Source organism: Triturus cristatus, chromosome 4_2 (assembly GCF_964204655.1).
Source record: "Triturus cristatus chromosome 4_2, aTriCri1.1, whole genome shotgun sequence".
NCBI lineage: Eukaryota > Metazoa > Chordata > Amphibia > Caudata > Salamandridae > Triturus > Triturus cristatus.
This window is the reverse complement of record NC_140586.1, coordinates 349,331,935-349,348,529: the sequence shown is the minus strand read 5'-3', so window position 1 is coordinate 349,348,529 and position 16,595 is coordinate 349,331,935.

Here is a 16,595-nt window from a genome sequence, read left to right as displayed (position 1 = left end):
TATGTATTTAACTTTAATAATTTGTCAAATGTATTGCTATGAATATATATATGTATATATATATTATCTACTGGCGGTCGCCAGTAGATAGTTATAGTTAGGACCGTGTTTCCATAGGAAATCCGCAACATTCTATTTGGAATAACTTTGGCGCCGGTTGACGAATCCTCGCGAACTTTCAAAATAGGTGGGGCGCTCCGCTCCGCACCTACCTTGAAAGTCTCGGGGGGATACGTCAAGCGGGGGCTGAGAAAAAAGGGGGGTCCCAAAACGCGTTTTTCCCATGCAATTTTCCATAGGGACCTTTAGTCCAAGGTACAGCCCGAACGGCTGAACAGAATTACTTGAAATTTGGCAGAGAGGTAGTCCTCAGGTCAGGGATGTGCCTTTTGCAGGTCTGGTGTCAATCTGTTCAGTAGTTCCTGAGAAAATCAAAAGTAAAATCATATATATATGTCATCCTGAGATCTGATTGGCTGTCAGCACTTCATCCAAGAAGTGTTGGCAGCCATCTTGGGACCAATATACATGATAGCACCTCATTAAAAAGCATTGCAGTTAATAGAAGGTTTTAAGACTTTAGTTACATTATAAATCATTTTAGGAATTGTGGTATGTTCTAAGGTGATTTCACCATGTGAAAAAGCCTTCTGCTGGGATATCATGATTGAGAGAAAAATATTTTCTCATGCTTTTCCCACAGAGGTTTGGAAGGTGATCTATAAGCTAAACTGAGAGCTTATTTTCTGTAAATTCACATTATCTTTCTCAGTCATGTGAGAATGAAGTCTGACATTCTCAGTAAAACATGTACATCAAACAAGGGCAGAGACTGTCAGTTGATTCCTTTGTGTTCTACTGCAGCTTCCCAGAGTGTTCCAAAGAACGACTAGAGCGCTAACAGTCCTACTTATGATAAACGTATGGCACACCTGAAGCCATCTTGCTTGGATTAAAGTGGTAACTCTTAAAACATTTAATTTAAAAAGGAACAAAATGAGGGGGTTCATTTTTCCATAAAAAGTATGATTAGTGCTGCAGAAAGAAAAATTAGGGCACATTTTGAGTGACTCCTCAAATCCTCTTCTATTTCATTAAAAAATTCTGACATGCAGACTGAAACATGCACTTTCAATACCAGCAGCAGTTTTCCCTGGTGATCAGTAGCTTTACTACAGTGATCTAATGAGCAAAAAGAGTGCTAACATTCTGAATTTATGGCAAATGTGTGACACATCTGAATGCCTTTGGAATCAAAGTAAAAAACTGAAAGTATTTCCTACTGAGGAGACTGCAGTAAATGAGGAATTTAGTAAACTTCATAACAAATAAGTCTGCCAAGATGGCCACCAGAGACAAAAGAGCCCAAATGTAGCCCAAATATCACCCAGATGTAGCCCAAGTATAGCCCAATGACAGAATGTCCCAGAGTGTTCTTAAAAACAACTAGAGCGCTTACTGTCTTCATTATGACAAAAGTATGGCACACCTGAAGCCATCTTGATTGGAATAAACTGGTAACACTTAAAACATTTAATTTAAAAAAGGAACACAATGAGGGGGTTCATTTTGCCATAGAAATTATGATGAATGCTGAAGAAAGAAAATGAGGGCACATTTTGAGTAACTTCTCAAATCCTCTACTATTTCCTTAAAAAATTCTGACATGCAGACTGAAACATGCACTTTTAACCCCTTGCATGCCCGCCCCTTTCCCCGCCCAGTGCCGCGCCTTCCATTAGCGGGCGGAGTTTATGACGAGCTGGACTCGTCATGGGCACAGCGCCACCGCAGCCCATGACGAGTCCAGCTCGTCATGGGCACTGAAGGGGTTAATACCAGGAGCAGACTTCCATGGTGAACAGTAGTTTTACTACAGTGATCTAATGAGCAACTAGAGTGCTAACATTCATAATTTACGGCAAATGTGTGACATATCTGAATACCTTCATGATGGAATCAAAGTAAAAAACTGAAAGCATTTCCTACTGAGGAGACTGCAGTACATGAGGAAATTAGGAAACTTCATAACAAATAAATCTCCCAAGATGGCCACCGGAGACAAAAGAGCCCAAATGTAGCCCAAAATCACCCAGATGTAGCCCAAATATAGCCCAATGACAGAAGTGTGCAAAACACTTATTATTTTGTGTTTTTGCAGTGTTATATAGTGCAGACTTGTCAGGTATTGGAGTGCTTTACATGAGCATTGGTTACATCACACAAGAACAAATTCATTTTGGTTGTAGACATGTGGAAATATGGATTTTTATGGTCAGTTATGTCCCCTATCTTGGACCCCAACGGTTTCATGTATAAATCACAAGTACATGTATGTTCCCTCCAGTTCGAGTTATGAAGACGCAAACACATGTGTGTCCACCGCCAACATGTCCTCTTTCAGATTTGCCATGAATGGGCCGGATATTCCATTCCTAAGTACGAAAGGCCACCGGCTTTATATGGTTCACTTATGCCATTTTACAGTCCAGGCAAGTAGGCCCTGATTCTGCCATCAAGCTTTTCCTGCCTTCTGCCTCTGAAAGCTTCAGTCTGAACTCGCATCTGTATCCATGAACTTTGTCCTCATTCTCTGCGCAGCTAACGGTGCCTGACATCAGCTTGTTGCCTGCCAAAAACTGTATTTCACCTTCGAAATTATCTGCTCCGCTCCCTACCCAATGCATTCCTGTCTAGTAGTTTAAGTAAACATTCTTCCAGCTACCGAGCAAAAGGCCCGGCTTCTCTGTCATTATGCAAGTAATTCATAGCCCTGTTACTATGGAAGATTCCTGCCCTCGCATCTAGTGTAGACACTTAGACGCTTGTACACGCACTCACAGTCAGTATAGTCAGTATAGAATAAGATTCTACTCCAAGAAGGCCTCTCTTTTGGATAACATAGTTCTTTAAACATAGGATGTTAGATATGATTTGGGATTAGGTTGACTTGACCCTCCAGACTTCTGTCGCCACATGTAGAGCTAAATGTCAAGTCCCCTTCACCCCCTAGTTGCACGTCAATCACACGTCATGCTGCTGCGCGCGCATTTCTGCCAAGTATTTCTGCTGACATTGCGAAATTCTTTCATGGAACCACCCTATTATGACATCATACCTGATGACGTTCTTTAGTTACGCCCAGTTACACCCACTTTTGCTACGCATGTATGTTTTATCTTTACTATCAATTGTTACGCCTCCTCCATTTGTTTCACTGTAATGCCTATTGTATAAAAATGATTACCTATCAATAAAGTACGGTCTTCACTTCCTGAACCTTCGTGGTGATGGAATCTGGAGCTCATCAATTTAAATTGATTATGGAATAAAGCCCGTTCCGAACCTCTAATACCACGGATTCTGCCTCTTATTTTACTGAGCTATTGTTATAGATTTTCCGCATCAAATTAAGTCCCGGTAATTAAATTATTTACCACATGAATGGCGCCCGAATAGGGACACTTTCTCATCTCACGCGCCGGCGGTGCGTTGCAGGCCCGGTCTCCTGTCACAGCTGGACGGACAACAACGCGTACCCACAGGATTTCCTGTATTTCCCTCCTGCCGAGCGGGGGTAACTGAGGCTGCGATCAACACCCAGACGAGGCGGTGAGAAGTGCGAAGTATCCCGACCAGAGCCTAGCTGAGAGAGCAAGATCCGAGGTATACAGAGGCCCACCAGTTTCCGAAGTTTCCGAAGTTCCGAGTCGAGTCCAGTCCGGTTCAAGTTCAGTTCAGTTCCGAGGCCTTCCGTTCCGAGCTACCCGGTGAGTACCATTATCGGGGAGGCGTTCTGACGTGCACATAGGTTGTGCCGGTCAAGACGGGTTTGGGTACACAAATCCAGTCTGCACTGTTTCAGCAGTGTATCTGTACTGTTTAGCAGTATATCAAGTATGTCTAGTATATAATTCAGATTTACCTAGTTAGTATCGAGTATTATGCTTAGTGACTAGTTCCCTAAATGACCATCATTGTTTAAATGTTAAATGTTAAAATGTTTTAAATACGTTCTGTATATTGTGGTGTGAATGACTGTTCATTATTGTGTTTTATGGTATTTAAACGTGTTCAAAATTAGGTATCAGATCAGATCAGTTCTCAAATATGCCGCTCTTTTCGAAATTAAGACAGATCACAACTAGAAAAGGGGTACTCGAAGAAGCTGTTCCCATTCCTCCTAGGGACACTCCAGGGTACTTCATGTATCATAAACATGGCCTAGACGCCATATTATTTCTTGATCTATGGGTAGACTACACCAAGGAATTACCAGAAAGTCAGAGGTGGCCCGCAGCTGGGACCTGGGATGCAGATTGCATTGTGAAAGTAGAAGAAGAATTATGGAAAAGGAAAGCTAGACAATCACAGAAAGACGCCATTGAATTATGGCGTAAAGAATCGTATAGACGTACAGAAAAAGCACGTAGACAGGAAGAGAAGAGTAAGGAGAATTCAAATAAAGTTCGAGAAAGTGTATTAATTGAAGAAGGTACTCGAGTAAAGTCAGAACAAACAGACAGACAAAGAAATGCCCTTGTGAATGGTATGTATCCTCTTCTGGCCGAAGGATTACCTAAGGCTACTCCGGAAATACCAAGAGACTTGCCACCCCCATTGTTTCCGATAAAAGTACATCCCAAAGGGCATCCCAGAACCGCAGAAGATGTTTTTCTTTCCTCTTATTTAGACGACGCAGCTCCCGAGTATGCTAATGCTGCGCCACATAGACCGTCTGCCGAGGGGGCTCAACGCCAAGACCCTCCTTCGTCTGTACCTCTGCAACAGCAAACCCCGACACAAGTTCCGGCAAGCACATCTGTTTCTACATCCGCATCCACACCTATGGTTGCTATATCACGTTCAACGAATCCTTTCACATCCAGCACTCCAGGTGGTGCTACCGGAGGTACATCAAGCATTTTTTCTACGCCACCCAGAACAAATAAACTTTCCTTTCAAGAATTAGCCCACCAACGTACGCCCAAACTAGTAACTCCCAGCACGCTCAAGGAACTTCTAATAGATTGTAGATATGACCCTGTGCCCGGAAAAGGGGACGAAATGATGCTGGCATCATTACGTATCCGACGAGCTGCAATATATTTAGGGAAGCTACCAGGAATGACTGCACATTTAGAAAATATATATCATTTTGTTCAATCAGGGCGAGACCCTGAGAGTATTAACAGAGCCATGGAGTATCAAAAGGTGGAAATACAGGGGGAACTGTTACGTTTCCTCATAAACTGTGTGATCAGAAATCAAGATCAACCAGGGGTAAATACGGAAGAAATGCAAATTCTTACCACATGGGGTAAGAATATATCAGAGGGGAGACATGATAAACGATCATGCATAGTAGCTATGAGCCGAAAGATCCGCAAAGAAATAGAACGAATACACGAAGAAAGATTAGCAGTAGACGAACCTGAACAAATCGAGGACGAGGAAGAATTAGAACTGCCCACAGGACAGTTAGAAACTATGGCCTATGTAGGTAGAGGAAGATCTTGCAATAATACTAGATGCTTTACTGATCCGATATGTCCGATACGTCCAGATAATAACAGAAAATTCCAAACTCCTATAATAAATATAAGGTCCCCCGAACATTCGTTCCAAGCCGCTGACAAATTACTCCGAGAACGAAGGGGTTATTATTACTCGATTCTATGGACGAACAAGAATTAGCCAGGTCAGCCGTTCACTGGGTTGATAGTCCTGGAAAATATGGTGATGATATACTAGTACATACGTTTTTGAACCTCGCCCCAGATGAACAGCGTTTAGCTGGTATCTATATGATTCAACAACTCCTTATATTATATAAAAACCAACACTCCGATCCTGGCCCCTTACCTGATATATTGACTGAATTACTCACGAATAAATGGAGAGGGTCCGGTACTAAGTTAATTAAAGAAATACTAGAATCTAGAAGGCAGTACATTCTTTTTGTATGTCCTGAACATGTCTCATTGCCCATCAAGGAAAGAACGACGTATTACATGGATAGACAGAATCCCTTACGCGAAGTGCACCCGATAAAGGGTGATGACAATGAGTTTAAACGTGTGTTTGTATACACACCCATATCTAAAATAGAACTATTAGAAATGAAGAAAGTGGTACCCAGTCATGATAAAGACCCAGCAGGTTTCCATCGTGAAATTAAAGATATGTTACTCATGGGAGAATATACCTACCCCGACATTATGACAATATTGAAGGTATTAATGCCTGCGGGCATTTACGAAAAACTCAAGGAAAAGGATTGGGAGGTGGGAGACCAGAGGATAGATTGGACAGCATTAGAAAACGAAGAAAAAGCTCGAGGTCCAGGTTCAGGGCTCGGGGACAAGATCAAAGCACTACCAGGTCTACTAGTACAGGTATTGCCACGTTTATTAACTACGAAAAAGGAAGACTGGGGTGCAATCTCAGCCTGTAAACAAAAATCAGATGAAGACACTAGTGATTTCTATTCCCGATTTGAGAAATGTTTTGGTATAAATAGTGGAATAAAAGCAAGTAGCGAGTCGTATCCACATCTGTTTGTGACAAAGTTAGTTGAAAATGCCTTGCCCCAAGTTAAGAATAGAGTATTGAAGTTCGAGAGTACCTGGCAAGGTAACACTCCGTCACAAATGTTACAAATGCTACAGTACCATCACAATAGAATTAGAGAAGAACAAGAACATGAACATAGACGCATGAAAGACACGAAAATGAAAATGTTAGTTTCCCAGACAGTGCCAGCTGACGGTCATAAGAAGGGTATAACACAGTCCAGTGTTTCAACAGGTCCTGTTAAAGGGACGTGCAACTATTGTAAACAGCCAGGTCATTATGCACACGATTGTCCAGTTTTAAAACATAATATTGCCATAGGTAACGCAAAAGAAAGACCACGACCACTTAGACAGGATCAGAACCAACAAGGAGCGCCGCAGCATGCACAGTCCATGCCAGTTCCGCAACAGTCTATGCCAGCTCCACCACCGCAGCCTATTGCTGCCACACAAACAACGACCCGACAGATGTATCAGACCGCACAGTATGACTATCCTGATTATCAACGATACTCATGAAACAGCCTAGAGAGGGAAGTTGGCTTACCCCTTATTGAGGTCCCAGTAGATCAAGAAGGACCTTATGTACACAGTGAACTGTTAGGTCAAGATAGAAAATTCTTACTTGATACAGGGGCAAGTCGAACAACAATAAAACGTAGTGAAGTTCCAGGGGCACCCCTCTCAGGCACACAGAATATTTCCCTTGGTTTTTCAGGAAAACCTATCATTAACGAAGTAACACAGCCTCTTCCACTTACGATCGGTCCCTTGACACGAACTACAGATTTATTACTTACCAAATCATGTCCAGAAAACTTGTTAGGCATAAAAACTTTGAAAGCTCTAGGAGCTATTATATGTTGTTCTCCAGAAGGAGTAAGAATATTTTTACGTGATTTCAAAGGGCACTACGTGTCCCGAGACATGGATCACCGACTACAGACCTTACCGACACATTTATGGGCACAAGGCCCTACAGATGTTGGTTGCATGAACATTACACCATATCGAGTCACACTAAAGGCAGGAGTGGTACTTCCACGAATGCGACAATACAAGTTACCCCCAGATGCTGTAGTGACTTTACTACAAATCATTGACGAGCTTATTACCCAAGGAGTGGTTGTGGAAACTGACTCCAATGTATGTAATTCACCGATAATTCCGATTCTTAAACGAACCGATCCAACAGCCCCGCCAGTATATCGATTGGTTATTGATCTGCGCGAATTAAATAAATGCATAGTACCACAATACCCCGTAGTACCAGACATTTCTTCATTACTGACAGCAATTGATTCCGAAGCAACATTCTTTACTGTAATTGATCTCAAAAATGCCTTTTTCAGCGTCCCAATAGATCCGGAAAGCCAATACTTGTTCGGATTTAGTTTAAATGGACGAAGCTTTAAATTCACACGCGCACCTCAAGGATTTACAGAAAGCCCCAGCATTTATAGCCAAGCACTGAAACGAGAACTCGACAGTATCCACATGCCAGTCAACACTGCCCTGCTTCAATATGTCGATGATCTGCTGATCACCGCTAGAAGCGAACCTGAATGTGAGAAAGCCTCACTGACGGTATTACAATTTTTGGCCGAAAAGGGGCACAAGGTGTCCCCTTCTAAGCTGCAATTCTGTGTCCAGCGAGTTGTTTACCTTGGTCACTCGCTGTCCAAGGAGGGAAGGCAGCTTACACCAGATCGCATCCAGCTAATTGCTAATATGCCGATACCCAAGACACAAAAGGAGGTGCGGGCTTTCATAGGCCTCACTTCATATTGTAGGCAGTGGATCCCTCAGTATGCATTTCTAGCAAAACCACTCATTCAATTGACAACACAGGAGGCAGCCACATCGACTGTTCTCCCTTGGACTCAGGAACATACACAAGCTTTTGAAAGCCTAAAGAAAGCCTTATGCCAAGCACCTGTTTTAGCAACACCATGTTACAATAAACAGTTTACACTCTTCGTTACAGAACGTGAAGGTACTGCCTTGTCAGTACTCACACAGGAACAAGCAGGATCACACAAACCATGTGCTTATTTCTCTAGTACATTAGATCCCGTAGCTCAGGCTCTGCCTGCGTGCCTGAAATCAGTGGCAGCAACAGCTTTAGCAATCAGACAAAGCGATGCCATAGTATTAGGACATCCATTGACAGTACAAGTACCACATGCAGTAGAGGTTCTCTTGAACCGCACACAAACACAACACTTGACTATAGCACGACTCACTGGTTACGAATTAACATTGTTTCAGCCACATATAGAAATCAGACGTTGTAGTACATTGAATCCTGCCACACTGTTACCTGTAAATGGAACAGACCCACTTGCACATGATTGTATTGAAGTTATCACTATCACGACGAAACCCAGACAAGATTTGACAGACGTCCCAATGTCAGACCCAGACCTGACGTTGTATGTAGATGGTTCATGTATGAGAACAAGTACAGGAGAGCTAGTGGCCGCTTACGCAGTCACAACAGACACTGAAATCATTGAAACAAATTGCATAAATACCTTGTCCGCTCAAGCAGCAGAGCTCATCGCTCTGACACAAGCCTGTATTCAAGCCACAAATAAAAAAGTCAACATATACACTGATTCACGTTATGCATTCGGAGTTGTACATGACTTCGGCGTGCTGTGGCGAGAGAGAGGTTATTTAACTTCTCACGGTGCCCACATTCAGCACGGACCCCTTATTCATGCCTTATTAGATGCAATACACCTACCAACTGCAATATCAATTATGAAATGTAAAGCTCATACGAAAGTTACTGATATCATTTCTCAAGGCAATGATCTAGCTGACAGAACCGCTAAACAGACTGCTCAAACTCAAACATCCGACATGACAAAGACAATAGTCCCGACACCAACACATTGCATGATGGTTAAGGATCCCGCTCTTGACGTAATCGACATACAGACACATGCTACACCAGACGAAATAAAGAAATGGACTGAATTAGGAGGGATCCAAACGGATCAAGGATGGATGACGAAGGAAAAATCTGTGTGGTTCCTTCCTGATTCAATGGTCCAAGTCGTTATTAACACTGTACATAGTCCAGCACATCTAGGAGAAAAAGCTATGCTAGACAGCATTAAACACATTTGGTTCAACAAACATTTACGAGCAGCAGCTAAACAAAAAGTCCGTACCTGTATGATCTGTTGTCAGTTTAACCCAGGCAAAAGAATTCCCGTAGAACAGGGTGGATTTCAGCCTCCTGATCACCCTTTTGAAGTCCTCCAGATGGATTATATCCAGATGGAACGATGTCGAGGATTCAAATATGTTCTCATAGTTGTCTGTGCTCTTTCCCGTTGGACAGAGGCATACCCGGTTTCAGATTACACTGCCCCGACTACTGCCAAACAGTTAGTTCGAGAATTCTTCCCACGGTACGGTTTACCACGTGTTGTCTACTCAGATAACGGCCAGCCGTTCTCATCCGAACTAATGAAACACGTTTCACTTTTGTTAGGTTATCAGTGGAAGTTTCACTGTGTCCGACACCCCGAGGCAGCAGGTCTCGTGGAAAGACATAATCAGACCCTGAAAATTAGATTGTCCAAAATTTGTAGAGAGAAAGGTGTCGACTGGGTAGTAGCCTTACCCGTTGCACTCTTTTACATGAGAATGGTAGCACACTCTCGAACAGGGCTATCCCCTTATGAGGTGATCTTCGGTAGACCACCAAATATGTGGGGGACGCCTATACCACGCAAAATAACTGATATTGACTGTAATATGCTGACAGATTACTTGGCTTCCTTGATGTCTGCACTACAATCTTGTCGTTCACAGGTAGCTGCAGCCTTTCCCGACAACACCGAGGTGAAACCCCATGACGTACTTCCAGGGGATTTAGTTCTAGTGAGGAACTTTGATCGGAAGTCTCAGCTGGATCCTAGGTGGAAGTCGCCTCAGCTCGTACTGCTAACAACGAGGACAGCCGTGAAGATCGAAGGTCGAAAAGGCTGGATACATTCAAGTCATATCAAGAAATTTCATGGACTCCCGTCAGACGTAAACGACACACCTTGCGTGTCTTCCCCGAGTGACTCTAAACTTCCTTTGGTTGAACTGAATAGCCATGAACTATATAAACTAAAACTTAGGTCTAACCAGTCAGGCAATTTGATTGTTTAAGTCCTCTCCAAGGTGAATCGGTCGAATTTGTCTCTGACATGTATCCCTTAGACCTGTACAGAGAAAGAAACAAAAGGATAAAGCTGAAACGACACGCGTACTGGAAATCACTGCGTAGTCATTGCACAGTGACGTTATTAATTCTGTTTTTCTTAAGTCTTTTAGTAATTACTGCAAGTATATTGTTGCACACATATTATCCTATTTCTAGACATGTTTACAATGTTACTGATGAACATTCTTTTAGTGAATTACCTCCGCATGAATTGTCTTATAGATTTGCGCTGCGCAATAACACTTTTATTAGTATGTTACATCATTCCCATCAGGTTAGCAATGCTACAAATTGTTGGATATGTGGCCGACTCCCTCCCTATCAGAACTATAAAGGAATTCTACCTCTCTTTCCATACCCGTTCACATACAACGGCTCCTGTGGAGCATGGTTTAGTTTAATTAATTCCCTAGATTCGAATTCTGCAGTTTACCAGGATAACTGGGTATGGGGAAATCTGAACTTAGTTTTACTCAAAGTCTGTCACCCTAACAAGGAGGGACTTCCCAAAAGAACAGGAACTGATCTAGAAAATGAAGTGTATGGATTAGGTAATTTTACGCTCAATCTCATGATCTTGAATGTCGAATCCGAAGCTACTCCAATTTTGCCCGCCATGTCAGTATTTCCAGTTAAAGGTGAATTATGTGTAAGAAAGAATGGTTCCATACATATGGGCCATAGTAGATGCACCACTGTAATAGAATTTAGTGATCAAGGCAAGTCTACATTTAGAGCTTCCCGCCATTCCTACTTCATATGTGGTCAGACAGCATACATACGTTTGCCACTAGATTGGGATGGTACCTGCTACATCGGATTCCTTTTGCCACCTGTTTTTCTAGCTCCTCCTGATTATCACAGAAATACTCATTTAGTACACGATAGAGAAAGGAGAGATCTCCCAATAGTCGATTACACTGAGACAGCATGGGAAAAATACACAGATTTCAATAAAGGTCTCTTTCCCTATATAGGTACAGTTACCAATAGTAAGCTGATACGTAGATTAACCAGAACCCTTGAAGCAGTAGTGAACGAAACTATTTCCGCCTTAGGCAATTTAACAGAAGAGCAGTCTGCTATGCGGATTGTTGTGCTTCAAAATCGTCTTGTCCTTGACGTCATCCTGGCCGATAGGGGCGGAGCTTGTAGGGTCATCGGATCAAGTTGTTGCATTTTCATACCAGAAAATTCGCCATCTGTATATAAAGCCATAACTCGCCTTCATAAGATTGAAAGCCAGATACACCAGAATTCAGGCACCTGGACTTGGTCCGGTTGGTTTTGGAGTGTATTATCTACCTTTGGATGGAAGGTCCTATCCTTCCTAGGTATTGGCTTCCTCATATTATTCAGTTGCTGTCTATGTCTACAATGTGGACCAGCGATCTGTGGTCTGTGTGCCACATCGTGTATTCCACCACCAAGATTTCATTCATCACGGAAGAAGAAAGAAGAACAAATGATGCTATATGAACAGATCAATGGATTGATGAAGATTGATATCTCTTGACGGGCAAGTAGGGGACAAGGAGGGAATGTGGAAATATGGATTTTTATGGTCAGTTATGTCCCCTATCTTGGACCCCAACGGTTTCATGTATAAATCACAAGTACATGTATGTTCCCTCCAGTTCCAGTTATGAAGACGCAAACACATGTGTGTCCACCGCCAACATGTCCTCTTTCAGATTTGCCATGAATGGGCCGGATATTCCATTCCTAAGTACGAAAGGCCACCGGCTTTATATGGTTCACTTATGCCATTTTACAGTCCAGGCAAGTAGGCCCTGATTCTGCCATCAAGCTTTTCCTGCCTTCTGCCTCTGAAAGCTTCAGTCTGAGCTCGCATCTGTATCCATGAACTTTGTCCTCATTCTCTGCGCAGCTAACGGTGCCTGACATCAGCTTGTTGCCTGCCAAAAACTGTATTTCACCTTCGAAATTATCTGCTCCGCTCCCTACCCAATGCATTCCTGTCTAGTAGTTTAAGTAAACATTCTTCCAGCTACCGAGCAAAAGGCCCGGCTTCTCTGTCATTATGCAAGTAATTCATAGCCCTGTTACTATGGAAGATTCCTGCCCTCGCATCTAGTGTAGACACTTAGACGCTTGTACACGCACTCACAGTCAGTATAGTCAGTATAGAATAAGATTCTACTCCAAGAAGGCCTCTCTTTTGGATAACATAGTTCTTTAAACATAGGATGTTAGATATGATTTGGGATTAGGTTGACTTGACCCTCCAGACTTCTGTCGCCACATGTAGAGCTAAATGTCAAGTCCCCTTCACCCCCTAGTTGCACGTCAATCACACGTCATGCTGCTTCGCGCGCATTTCTGCCAAGTATTTCTGCTGACATTGCGAAATTCTTTCATGGAACCACCCTATTATGATATCATACCTGATGACGTTCTTTAGTTACGCCCAGTTACACCCACTTTTGCTACGCATGTATGTTTTATCTTTACTATCAATTGTTACGCCTCCTCCATTTGTTTCACTGTAATGCCTATTGTATAAAAATGATTACCTATCAATAAAGTACGGTCTTCACTTCCTGAACCTTCGTGGTGATGGAATCTGGAGCTCATCAATTTAAATTGATTATGGAATAAAGCCCGTTCTGAACCTCTAATACCACGGATTCTGCCTCTTATTTTACTGAGCTATTGTTATAGATTTTCCGCATCAAATTAAGTCCCGGTAATTAAATTATTTACCACAGACATGGGGAGACTAAGTGATTTGACCAGAATCACAGAATGTCGAGCTGAAGCAGAAACTCCAACCTGGTTCCCCAGTTGCAAAGTCTGCAGTTCTGGAAGTAACACCACATCCTCTCCCCTAAGTGCAAAATTTAATCAAGTGGTCAACTGGATAAAAAAACATAAAGGTAACAAATAATTTAAAAGTGCTTTCTCGCTATTTGAAAACTCTGAAAATATGTCCTTATTTTAGTCTTTTAGAGCACTAACCATAATTTTGATGCCAATAAGACCCTCTCATATATGTAATTTCTAAAGGAAATGCTCTAGGTATTACAGTTTTGATTACCTCAAGATGATGTCAGGCGTTCCACACTTTTGTAATAAATATAGAATATTAGCAATCTAGTTGTTCATTAGGATACTGTTGAGAGGCAGAGGCCAGGGGCACGGACTCTGAAAATTGAAGGCAGGTAGGAGGGTGCAAAGGCAACAATTTAACCACACTGAGCAGGCAGGAAGGGCCGTGGCAGCACAACAGACTATGGAGGGCAGTGGAAAGGGGGGCAGGGGCAACAAACCAACAATACAGGACTTGCAAGAGAGGCTGTGGCAATGTAATAGGCCATTGTGGGCAGAAGGAAGAGGCAATGGTAGTACAACCATACATGCCAACAGACCCGATTCAGCCAGGAAACGTCCAATGTTTTTAAGCTCAAATGGGCTTTATTTTATCTGTCTGGTGTCTACAATCTCCTCTTTTTCAATGTAACTCAAAGGGGAAAATCAATACCCCAGTTTTTTTTCAAAATCTCCCTCTTACCAAGTTCAAAATGTTCGCAAGTATGGTACATTGGATCATGGAAGGAAATGGGGTAGGGACATGGACTTGGATAACAGAGGACAGGAGGGACATGGAGAGGTGCACCAAACTGACCCTGCAGGGCAGGCATCAGGGTTTGCAGCAGCACAATACACCACACAGGGCATGCGGGACGGGAGTGCAGCACAACAATCCATAGAAAGCAAGAGGGAGGGGACAGGACCATGCACATGGACAACAGAGAACAGAGGGGCAAGAGGCAGGACCATAATGGACAGACAGCAGAGAAAGCTGCAGCATAACAGACCATAAAGGGCAGGAGGGATGGATCAGGGGCATTACAAAGGAACAGACAAGCCAGGAGGGAGGGAGTAGGGGTCTGCACATGTAAACAGAGGGCTGGGGGCAAGGGGGCAGGGCAGGAGCAGCAAGATAGCCATGGAGGTCAGGCAGGATGGGCACTAGAAGCAAGACACACCATGAAGAGCAACAGTGAGACTGTGATGGCATACACACAGACCATGGAGGGAAGGTGGGAGGGGTTCAGGGGCAGCTAACTGACCACACAGGGAAGGTGGGAGGGGCCATGGCAGCACTGAAGACCATGCATGGCAAGTGGGAGGGTTAGTGGTAGCACAATGGCTATGATGGGCAAGAAGGAGGGTGCAGGGGCATGCACAAAGGACGATGGAGGATAGAAGGGAGGGTCAGGACCTGTGCACAGACAAGAAAGTTCAGGGGAAGGGGCCTCACAACAGACCACACGGGGCAGGCAGGAGGAGCAGTTGCAGCACAACAGACCAGGGAGGGCAGAAGGATGTGGCAGTACAATGGACCATGTAGGACAGGAGGAAGAGGATAGGGGCATGGCATGTAGACAGGCAGGGTGGAGGTGGCAGGGACAGGTTACAGTCATCTGACAATGCTAGGCAGGTGGGAGGGGAGTGGCAGCTCAACAGAACACTCAGAGTAGATAGGAGTGGCAGGTCCATGGAACATGGTGGGCAAGAAGGATAGAGCAGGGGCATACACAAAGACATCAGAGGGCAGGGGGAAGGAGAATAGGGGCAGCAAGCTAAGCACAGAGTTTAAGCAGGAGGTCAATGATTGGGCATAGAATTGGGCAATGGAGGGCAGGAGGAGTGGACTGGTACATCATACTAAATGAAGGGCAGTGGCAGCACATCAGACCATGCATGGTAGGCGGGAGGAGGCCAGTCCATGGATTCACACAACAGAGGATAGGGAGGAGGGGGATGGGGCAGCAAGCTAACTGTTCAGAGAAGGCGGGTATTAGGAACTTTATTGTTTTTAAAACGTGTGTCTGTGCGAACTACTTAAAATATGAACAAGTATGCAGCATAATCTCACTTTTATTCAGGAAGAAGAGGACGTTTTTGACTGTGACTCCGGGCTCACTTGGCAGAAACAACCCCCTGACCCTCCACCCCCTATCGCAAAATGTAATGCCCGTGAAAAGGGTAGGTGAACACAGTGTTATATAGAACATAGTCCTGAGAGCGCGATTGAAAATGAAAACTAGATATAGTGTATGGTATAAACTATGCACCAAAAAGTGTGATATAAGATGAACCGGGCGTGAAATATAATATGCAATACATTGTGCGCAATGACAGATTCATTGGAGAGTGCGAGATAGCACAGGCACTAGCGCGTGCTATGCGATATGTGCCTTGGAGTGTAATATGCACAGGGCAGTGTTGTGTAACCTAACTAGTCTCTAAAGTTGTAATATAAAATATGTGCTGGGGAGTGTAACGTTGCATATGCACTGTGACAAAGATATGGATCCCAGATTGTAATATGTATGGCATAGCACTGTGCGTTATAACATAGGCATCGAGGAAGGCACGTTAGATGGGGCAATATAACCTGTGCGAAGACAAGTGTGGCATGACATATTCACGGGGTGGTGTTACAGTGCACATGGGCTAGAGAGTGTCATAGCATATGCACTAGCTAATGGAATACAACACAGAGGTGTGTGGCACTCAGCAGGCAATGGTGGGTGTAACACAGCATTGGGCTCTGCCAGGAGCGCACTGTGACTCTCAAGTGATGTTCGTCCCCTTTCCAGAGAGTAAAATAAAAAGTATTACACATCCGGCAGTGGATGTGTGTTTTATTAACTGTGAGGGGGGTTTCTTGCATAGTTTTGGTCGAATTTTTGTCGAATCCCCTTTGAATGGCTTGGTGTGCATGTGTATTAAATGTGCCCGTCAATAGC